At 45.4% G+C, this 10,138-nt stretch overlaps 2 long non-coding RNA genes across 2 annotated transcripts; one reads left to right on the top strand and one right to left on the bottom strand.

The window, feature by feature from the left end:
* Window positions 1-7,862: 7,862 nt before the first annotated feature.
* LOC127001180 (uncharacterized) lies at window positions 7,863-9,266 on the bottom strand. The gene is made up of 3 exons (XR_007754853.1): window positions 8,897-9,266; window positions 8,292-8,453; window positions 7,863-7,969 (listed from the first exon to the last, which is right to left on the bottom strand). It is a non-coding gene; the product is annotated as an uncharacterized LOC127001180 (long non-coding RNA).
* Window positions 7,895-8,426, top strand: LOC127001179 (uncharacterized). Its single transcript, XR_007754852.1, has 3 exons — window positions 7,895-8,004; window positions 8,165-8,245; window positions 8,327-8,426. It is a non-coding gene; the product is annotated as an uncharacterized LOC127001179 (long non-coding RNA).
* Window positions 9,267-10,138: the final 872 nt, after the last annotated feature.

Raw genomic sequence — 10,138 nt, 5'->3', positions numbered from 1 at the left:
GAGCCACTCCTATGGCAAACGGATAGATTAAATCACTGAACGCAGGCAGCCTAGTAATGAGCCAACAGGCTTTCTGCTGCCTGCCATGTTTCCTCCTCCTCCTCCTCTTCATCACCTCCTTGGCTCTTCTTTCCTAGGCACACGTAACACCACCATCACCACCACCACCATCACCACCACCACCACCACCACCAACACCACCATCACCATCACCACCCTTCACAACACATCTATACACTCCCCCTTCTCTCCCTTATCTTCATTATATTTTTCTTCTTCTCCTTCTCCTATTCACTATTCCTTCTTAATCCTTCTCCATCTACGATTTCCTTCTTATAAATTTCCTAAGTCCTCTTTCTCTTTCTCTTCCTCTTTCTTCATGCAGTTCTCAGGTGTTGAAGTGCTCCGTGGCGCAATGGTTAGCACATCTGACTCACACCTGAGAGGTTCTGGGTTCGATCCCAGAGAGGAAGAGCCAAAAGATGGGAGATCTCCTTCTACCCGTGACTCTACCCCGCTAGCTTTCTGTTGCCTGCTCTTTCATGTTTTTTCCTCTTTTTTTCCTTCTCCCTCTCCTCTTTATCTTTCAACACTCCTACGTCCTTCTCTTCCTTCCTCCTCTTCTTTCTTCCATGCTTTCTCTCCTTTCATGTTTCCTCCTCTTTTTTTTCTTCTTTACTCCATTTTCCTCTTTAACTCCTCTTTCTCTCTAAACACTTCTACCTCCTTCACCTTCTTCCTCCTCCTCTTCCTTCCTCTTTCATGTTTCCTCCTCCTCTTCATTCTCTTCCTTCCCTCCCAACTGTTTCTCTCTCTCCTATTCCTCTTTCTCTCTCGATACTCTTCCTTCCTCCCCTTCTTCCTCCTCCTCTTCCTTTCTTCTTTCTTGACTCCTTTTTCCTCTTCCTGCTCCCCTTTCTCTCTCAGCACTCCCACCTCCTTCACCTTCTTCCTCCTCCTCTCCCTTCTTCAATGTTTCCTCCTCTTCTTCCTTTACTTCATTATTCCCCTTCCTACTCTTCTTTCTCTCTCAACACTCCCACTTCCTCTTCCTTCTTCTCCTTCCTCCTCCTCCATTCTTCCCGTCTCTCCTCATTCAAAGTCAAGTATAATACAACCTAAGCTGCCTCGTCACTTACTCCTCCCTTTCCTCCTCCTCCTCCTCTTCCTAATTCCTGCTGGGTCTTTCCTCACCTCCCTATCTCCTCCTCCTCCTCTCCCACTAAACAACCATTGCCTAATCTCGTGAACCCTTTCAGTTAACATATATACCTAAACACAGTACGCTCTGATCCCAAGACTAACAATGGGGCAACAGGTTCCAGTCCTCCTACTCCGTCCCCTGCGGCACTCCATGTTTTTGTAACTTTGCTCTCATCTCTCCCACCAATACATTGTTTTTTTGGTGAAGGGGAAGATGGAGTAAATGTAAGGAGGGTAACTATAGGTTGGCTGTTTGCTGGTTAAGTTTTATAAGGAGTCAGGCTACCAGAGGGATTCTAGTGTTTTTTATGTCTACTAAAACTGTACTGTGATAGGAGGAGGAGGAGGAGGAGGAGGAGGAGGAGGAAACATGGAAATGCAGGCAACAGAAAGCCTATTGGCTCAATACGAGGTTGTCCCCTTTGGTGATTTAATCTGCTCGACAGCCACTTGGGGCCTGGGGAGCAGATGAAAGCACCTCGACATTGAGGACCAGATGAAAGCACCTCGATATTGAGGACCAGATGAAAGCACCTCGATATTGAGGAGCAGATTAAAGCACCTCGATATTGAGGACCAGATGAAAGCATCTCGATAATGAGGAGCAGATTAAAGCACCTCGATATTGAGGACCAGATGAAAGCATCTCGATAATGAGGAGCAGATTAAAGCACCTCGATATTGAGGACCAGATGAAAGCATCTCGATAATGAGGAGCAGATTAAAGCATCTCGATAATGAGCAGCAGATGAAAGCACCTTGATATTGAGGACCATATGAAAGCACCTCGATATTGAGGACCAGATGAAAGCACCTCGATATTGAGGACCAGATGAAAGCATCTCGATAATGAGGAGCAGATTAAAGCACCTCGATATTGAGCAGCAGATGAAAGCACCTTGATATTGAGGACCATATGAAAGCACCTCGATATTGAGGACCAGATGAAAGCACCTCGATAATGAGGAGCAGATTAAAGCACCTCGATATTGAGGAGCAAATGAAAGCACCTCGATATTGAGGACCAGATGAAAGCACCTCGATATTGAGGACCAGATGAAAGCATCTCGATAATGAGGACCAGATGAAAGCACCTCGATAATGAGGAGCAGATTAAAGCACCTCGATATTGAGGAGCAGATGAAAGCACCTTGATATTGAGGACCATATGAAAGCACCTCGATATTGAGGAGCAGATGAAAGCACCTCGATATTGAGGAGCAGATGAAAGCACCTCGATATTGAGGAGCAGATGAAAGCACCTCGATATTGAGCAGCAGATGAAAGCACCTTGATATTGAGGAGCAGTGAAAGGACCTCGATATTGAGGAACAGATGAAAGCACCTCGATATTGAGGAGCAGATGAAAGCACCTCGATATTGAGGAGCAGATGAAAGCACCTCGATATTGAGGAGCAGATGAAAGCACCTCGATATTGAGGAGCAGATGAAAGCACCTCGATATTGAGGAGCAGATGAAAGCACCTCGATATTGAGGACCATATGAAAGCACCTCGATATTGAGGAGCAGATGAAAGCACCTCGATATTGAGGACCATATGAAAGCACCTCGATATTGAGGAGCAGATGAAAGCACCTCGATATTGAGGAGCAGATGAAAGCACCTCGATATTGAGGACCAGATGAAAGCACCTCGATATTGAGGAGCAGATGAAAGCACCTCGATATTGAGGAGCAGATGAAAGCACCTTGATATTGAGGACCATATGAAAGCACCTCGATATTGAGGACCATATGAAAGCACCTTGATATTGAGGACCATATGAAAGCACCTCGATATTGAGGAGCAGATGAAAGCACCTTGATATTGAGGACCATATGAAGGCACCTCGATATTGAGGACCATATGAAAGCACCTCGATATTGAGGACCATATGAAAGCACCTTGATATTGAGGACCATATGAAAGCACCTCGATATTGAGGACCAGATGAAAGCACCTCGATATTGAGGAGCAGATGAAAGCACCTCGATATTGAGGAGCAGATGAAAGCACCTCGATATTGAGGACCATATGAAAGCACCTCGATATTGAGGAGCAGATGAAAGCACCTTGATATTGAGGACCATATGAAAGCACCTCGATATTGAGGACCAGATGAAAGCACCTCGATATTGAGGAGTAGATGAAAGCACCTCGATATTGAGGAGCAGATGAAAGCACCTCGATATTGAGGAGCAGATGAAAGCACCTTGATATTGAGGACCATATGAAAGCACCTCGATATTGAGGACCATATGAAAGCACCTCGATATTGAGGAGCAGATGAAAGCACCTCGATATTGAGGAGCAGATGAAAGCACCTCGATATTGAGGACCATATGAAAGCACCTCGATATTGAGGAGCAGATGAAAGCACCTCTAGATTGATGACGATATGAAAGCACCTCGATATTGAGGAGCAGATGAAAGCACCTTGATATTGAGGAGCAGATGAAAGCACCTCGATATTGAGGAGCAGATGAAAGCACCTCGATATTGAGGACCATATGAAAGCACCTCGATATTGAGGAGCAGATGAAAGCACCTCGATATTGAGGAGCAGATGAAAGCACCTCGATATTGAGGACCATATGAAAGCACCTCGATATTGAGGAGCAGATGAAAGCACCTCGATATTGAGGAGCAGATGAAAGCACCTCGATATTGAGGACCATATGAAAGCACCTCGATATTGAGGAGCAGATGAAAGCACCTCGATATTGAGGACCATATGAAAGCACCTCGATATTGAGGAGCAGATGAAAGCACCTTGATATTGAGGAGCAGATGAAAGCACCTCGATATTGAGGAGCAGATGAAAGCACCTCGATATTGAGGACCATATGAAAGCACCTCGATATTGAGGAGCAGATGAAAGCATCTCGATATTGAGGAGCAGATGAAAGCACCTCGATATTGAGGACCATATGAAAGCACCTCGATATTGAGGACCATATGAAAGCACCTTGATATTGAGGAGCAGATGAAAGCACCTCGATATTGAGGAGCAGATGAAAGCACCTCGATATTGAGGACCATATGAAAGCACCTCGATATTGAGGACCATATGAAAGCACCTTGATATTGAGGAGCAGATGAAAGCACCTCGATATTGAGGAGCAGATGAAAGCACCTTGATATTGAGGAGCAGATGAAAGCACCTCGATATTGAGGACCATATGAAAGCACCTCGATATTGAGGAGCAGATGAAAGCACCTTGATATTGAGGAGCAGATGAAAGCACCTTGATATTGAGGAGCAGATGAAAGCACCTCGATATTGAGGACCATATGAAAGCACCTTGATATTGAGGAGCAGATGAAAGCACCTCGATATTGAGGAGCAGATGAAAGCACCTCAATATTCAGTTTACTCCCGACGCAGCGAAGTGACGGTCGGAGGAGAAGGAGGAAGAGTGATAGTAAGAGAACGAGGATCATGAAGGATGACGAAGAAAAAGAAGAAGATAAAAATAAAGAAAGAAGGGAAAGGCAGAAAAATAAATAAATTAGTGAAAAAATAAAGGTAGAGAAAAACGGTGCAGAGAGAGAGAGAGAGAGAGAGAGAGATTCATCCATGTACACTCACCACCACGTAACAACATCATCACCCTACAATCACCACCAGTGTAATAGTGGTGGTGGTGGAGGTGGTGATGATAGTGGTAGTGATGGTGGTGATACTGAATGTGACTAGCAAAACTACATTCTCTCTCTCTCTCTCTCTCTCTCTCTCTCTCTCCCAGCGTGAGGGAGGGTCATAAAAGAGTAATCCCTGTCTAAATACAAGCGTCAGATTTCATTAATATTTTAACACAGTTTTCCCTCACCCAAACTTTCTCTCAGGAAACACAAACAGAAAATGGTAATTCTAAGCGACATTTCAATATTTTTGCCTCATACGCCCCCTTGAGTTTAAAAGTCTACAACCGTATGATAAATTACATAAAGGTGATAAACGAGAAACTATATGGATAAAAAGTAATGGGGATTATTGAAGAGAGGGTATATAGCCTTTTCCTTTCGAGTCACCGACTACTTATTTCTGGACAAAGTATGTTTTTTTTCTTCTTGTGGAGACAGTATTTTTTTTTTTCCAGAAATTACTAACTAATTGAGTTTTCAATGCCTGTGTGTGTGTACCCGCCGCCGCCCCGCCACACACCCCATACCGAATAAATACCAGCCTAACCTAACAACCTCACGTAATCTACCTAACAGGGGGGGAGGTAGCTTCGCCACTCTCGGCCCCTTTCACGGGAAGGTTTCGCCCCCCACGACCCAATGACGGGGGAGCTTCTCCCCCTCGAGCCTCCCTTCTATTGTCCGGAAGCCATTTCTTGCTACACTGCATTCTGTCAGGGACCAAAAAAATAATCCATATTGTTAGTATTAATTTCGCAAAAAGGTGGCAACCCTCTTTTCAATATTACTCAACATGAATTGATAAATAATAAAATAATAAATAAATTTTTCTCAACTCCTATGACTTTTTTGCTTCTAAATAACTAACTTCTGGTTTTAGTAATTACCATATTTAGCCTACTTAATGATGTATTGATTAAATGATTGATGGTTCATTGTTCTAACGTACACACCAAATAAGGGAGGAACACGCCATCCCAACCCCCAGGCAATACATGGTGTGTTTTCCAGCAATACAAGAAACATGTGTACAATATTCATATCGCTATGCAGTGCAGGAAATGATAAGAAATGTGATGAAAACGTGAAAATGTGTTAAAATAGCGTGTTGGTGGCCGCAGAGAAGGGGAGGAAGGGGGGATTTGAACTACCATTAGGCTAACCATGAATAGCCTAGCCATCCTCTATTGAAACTATGTCCCTCTTCCTACCTTCTATCCCTTACATCCCTCCCAGACCTCTTCGACTAAGTGATGAAAACCGTGAAAATGGGCGGTTAAAATGGTGAATTGGTAGGCGAAGAAGAGGCGGAGGAGTCCGAACAACTATTAGGCTAACTTGCAATAGCCTAGCCCTCCTCTATTACACTCCTATGCTCCACTTCCTGCCTCGCTGCTATCCAAGGAGACTGTAGAACGGGTATTATAGTCTCTTTGCTGCTATCCCTCACATCCCTTACTAGGCTTTTTCCACTAAGTAAATTCATGAAAACCGTGAAAATGGGTTAAAAATAATGTTGGTAGCAGAAGAGGAGGAGAAAAAGGAGGATTTTGAACTACCATTAGACTAACCAGCAATAGCCTAGCCATCCTCTATTAAACTCCTATGTCCCTCTTCTTGGCTCCCTCCTATCCCTCACATTCCACCCAAGGCCTCTTCGACTAGATATTGTTATAGATGAAAACCGTGAAAATGAGGAGGAGGAGGAGGAGGAGGAATTTGAACAAGCATTAGTCTAACCGGAAAAGATCACTGATAAAAGGGAAACAAACAATAGAGATCATACAAGGAAGGAGTGTGGCGGCCATGAGAGAGAGAGAGAGAGAGAGAGAGAGAGAGATGAAGCACGTGTCTCGAACCCCTCTCTCTCTCTCTCTCTCTAAACAGTACTTAAATGACTCCTACCATATCACTTTGACGCTCTGAAAAGGTGATACAAGGTAGGAATGTGGCAGCCATGAGAGAGAGAGAGAGAGAGAGAGAGAGAGAGAGAGATGAAGCACGTGTTTCGAACCCCTCTCTCTCTCTCTCTAAACAGTACTTATATGCCTCCTACCATATTACTTTGGGGCTCCGGGCTGTCACCTCCATATCTCCGGCCTTTGTGTCCCGCCTCAGTCTCCGTAACTTTGGATTAGTCCACGCATCAGTCAGCACAACGTGACGCCACCACCCGCACGCCCGCCCTCACTGACCAACACTCCGACACTGACTCGCACCTGCACGCCCACCTTCACTGACCAACACTCCGACACTGACTCGACACCTGCGTCATCAGATTGTCGTACTCAGCCTCTTATGTTTTCCGATTTCCGACCCAAAAACTGTCTCCTCCACTCCAATAACTACATTTATTTTTAGTTACCGGTGAAAGGTTTAATTATTAGTGTCTTTTCGCTATAGTTAACCCTTGAAGTACGGATGGCGATATATTTCTCTGGATGTTGTGCGCGGGGAAAGTTTAGACATTTAAAAGAGGTGGAAATGGTGTCTTTGCAATAATTCTATATTCATCTAGAATAGTGTATAGTGTAAGAAAACTTCTCTCACAATAATAATAGAAAAAGAGTTATGACAGCCGAAGATATTGCGCATTTTCTCGTGGCCGTGACGCGTCGCATGGAAGCACCCCCCCCCCCTCCCCCCCCACACACACAGATACAAATGGGAGATGGCGAAATATTAAAGAAAGTAAATGAAGAGAGAGACCTGGGAGTAATAATGCAAGATTATATGCAACCAGAAAGTCATATAAACCGGATCTTCGGTGATCATATAACATGGTGAGAAATATAGGTATAGCATTCCACTACATGGATAAAGAAATGATGTTACAGTTGTTTTGGTTTGTGAGAAGTCAGTCAATCTTTTTTCTCGTTGGGAGACAGGGAAAATGTATTTCATGCTTTAGTACTTGTTACTGTTGTGTGGATGGTGACATATTAATCCCTTTTCCTTTGAGGGGGCGGGGAGATGTGTTTCATGCCAAGGTACTCGTCACTGTTGTGTTGGATGGTGACATATTAATCCCTTTACCTTTGAGGGGGCGGGGAGATGTGTTTCATGCCAAGGTACTCGTCACTGTTGTGTTGGATGGTGACATATTAATCCCTTTACCTTTGAGGGGGCGGGGAGATGTGTTTCATGCCAAGGTACTCGTCACTGTTGTGTTGGAGGGTGACATATTAATCCCTTTACCTTTGAGGGGCGGGAGATGTGTTTCATGCCAAGGTACTCGTCACTGTTGTGTTGGATGGTGACATATTAATCCCTTTACCTTTGAGGGGGCGGGGAGATCTGTTTCATGCCTAGGTACTCGTCACTGTTGTGTTGGATGGTGACATATTAATCCCTTTACCTTTGAGGGGGCGGGGAGATGTGTTTCATGCCAAGGTACTCGTCACTGTTGTGTTGGATGGTGTCATATTAATCCCTTTACCTTTGAGGGGGCGGGGAGATGTGTTTCATGCCTAGGTACTCGTCACTGTTGTGTTGGATGGTGACATATTAATCCCTTTACCTTTGAGGGGGCGGGGAGATGTGTTTCATGCCTAGGTACTCGTCACTGTTGTGTTGGATGGTGACATATTAATCCCTTTTCCTTTGAGGGGGCGGGGAGATGTGTTTCATGCCGGTGGCTGAGTCGTCAAAGTAACGGCCTCGTGTTCAGGAGGACGCGAGTTCAATCCCCGCCCGGTGCCACCAAGCTGGGATTTTTCAGCCGCCGCCGAGTGGCTTAAAACTACCCACATGCTGTCCAGAAGACCACCTATCAACCCGGACTCTAGATTCTAGGATCAAAGATGAGCTCTGGGAGGGCAGCATGAGCCAATGCAAGATGGCGCCACTATAAACACTCGCCTGCGCCAGAACGGGCTGGGCCGACCATCAGGACCTACCGGAAAGAAGCCTTGGACCGACCATCAGGATCCACCGGAAGAAGACTACCGGCGCAATAGGCTGCAATGTAAAAAAAAAAAAAAAAAAAAAAAAAAAAGGTACTCGTCACTGTTGTGTTGGATGGTGTCATATTAATCCCTTTACCTTTGAGGGGGCGGGAGATGTGTTTCATGCCTAGGTATTCGTCACTGTTGTGTTGGATGGTGACAAGTTTCAGCGAGTGCCCGCCGCTGTTGTGCAAAATCCTCAGGCTGCATTACGCGTGCCTGGGCCAGCACCACGGCCATCCTGACACACTAGAAGCTACAACAGAACAAAACACGTAGCTACTACAGGCAACTTTCACGGTGTTAAAAGAAAACCTAAACTTTTAGTACAACACGGCTATGAAGTAACAAACATCTGTGCTTTTCTTGCATCTTTGGGGTATTTTGCACAGCGCCGTCCCCTCCCCGGAACAGTGTGGTGCCGCGGCCGCCTCGGGAACACACGGACGGCGCGACTCACGGGAATGTCAGACTCTCCGCGGGGTTTGGCTTGCACAGTGTGATGAATGATTATGTCACGCTGACCCCCTGTTATCTGATCCTGTGACTTAACATTAATAAAAGCATAGCAAAATGTATCAGTCGCCATGTTTATTAAGTCCATTTATGCTATAGTTTAAATCGTGGATGTGAAGGACTGTATAGGGTCATCGTAAAATAGGAGATTGCAACTATAAAAGGAGCTTGGCATTACACTGTTTAGGCCGACCACGCCAAGGCCGAGAGAGAAGGCCTGGGACATGGGTGGGCGGGGGCGGGGCTGACCTCACCCTGTCATCCTGCAGGGCTAGAATACTCAGTAGGTAGGTAGGTCAGGTTGGGGTCGCTACTACGAGTTACTCTCCGAACATAACCGTCTCGTAAAACAGCGGTTATCAGCGCTTCAATCTTGCTATTGATGAGAGTCAGTGATGCCTTACACGCGTGCTGTTCCGAATTACAAGGGTAAAAAACGCAGGTTCATCCCCTCCCAGAAGATGAGGACGTGGCTGCGGGCGATGAAGAGGACCGACGACACACCAGACGAGGGAAAAGAAGGGCGAGTCTTTCTGAGTGTCTTTATACTTCATCCACAGAAAGAAAGAGAGAGAGAGAGAGAGAGAGAGAGAGAGAGAGAGAGAGAGAGAGAGAGAGAGAGAGAGAGAGAGAGAGAGAGAGAGAGAGAGAGAGAGAGAGAGAGAGAGAGAGAGAGAGAGAGAGAGAGAGAGAGAGAATACATACGCATATCACAAGTATCCATCTTCAAAACACAGGACACGCTAAGGTCAATATATAAATGCCATATGTGTATGTGTGTGTGTGTGTGTGTGTGTGTGTGTGTGTGTGTGTGTGTGTGTGT

Source organism: Eriocheir sinensis, chromosome 20, assembly GCF_024679095.1.
Source record: "Eriocheir sinensis breed Jianghai 21 chromosome 20, ASM2467909v1, whole genome shotgun sequence".
In the NCBI taxonomy this organism is placed as follows: Eukaryota; Metazoa; Arthropoda; class Malacostraca; order Decapoda; family Varunidae; genus Eriocheir; species Eriocheir sinensis.
This window is presented reverse-complemented; position numbering and strand designations above follow the sequence as displayed.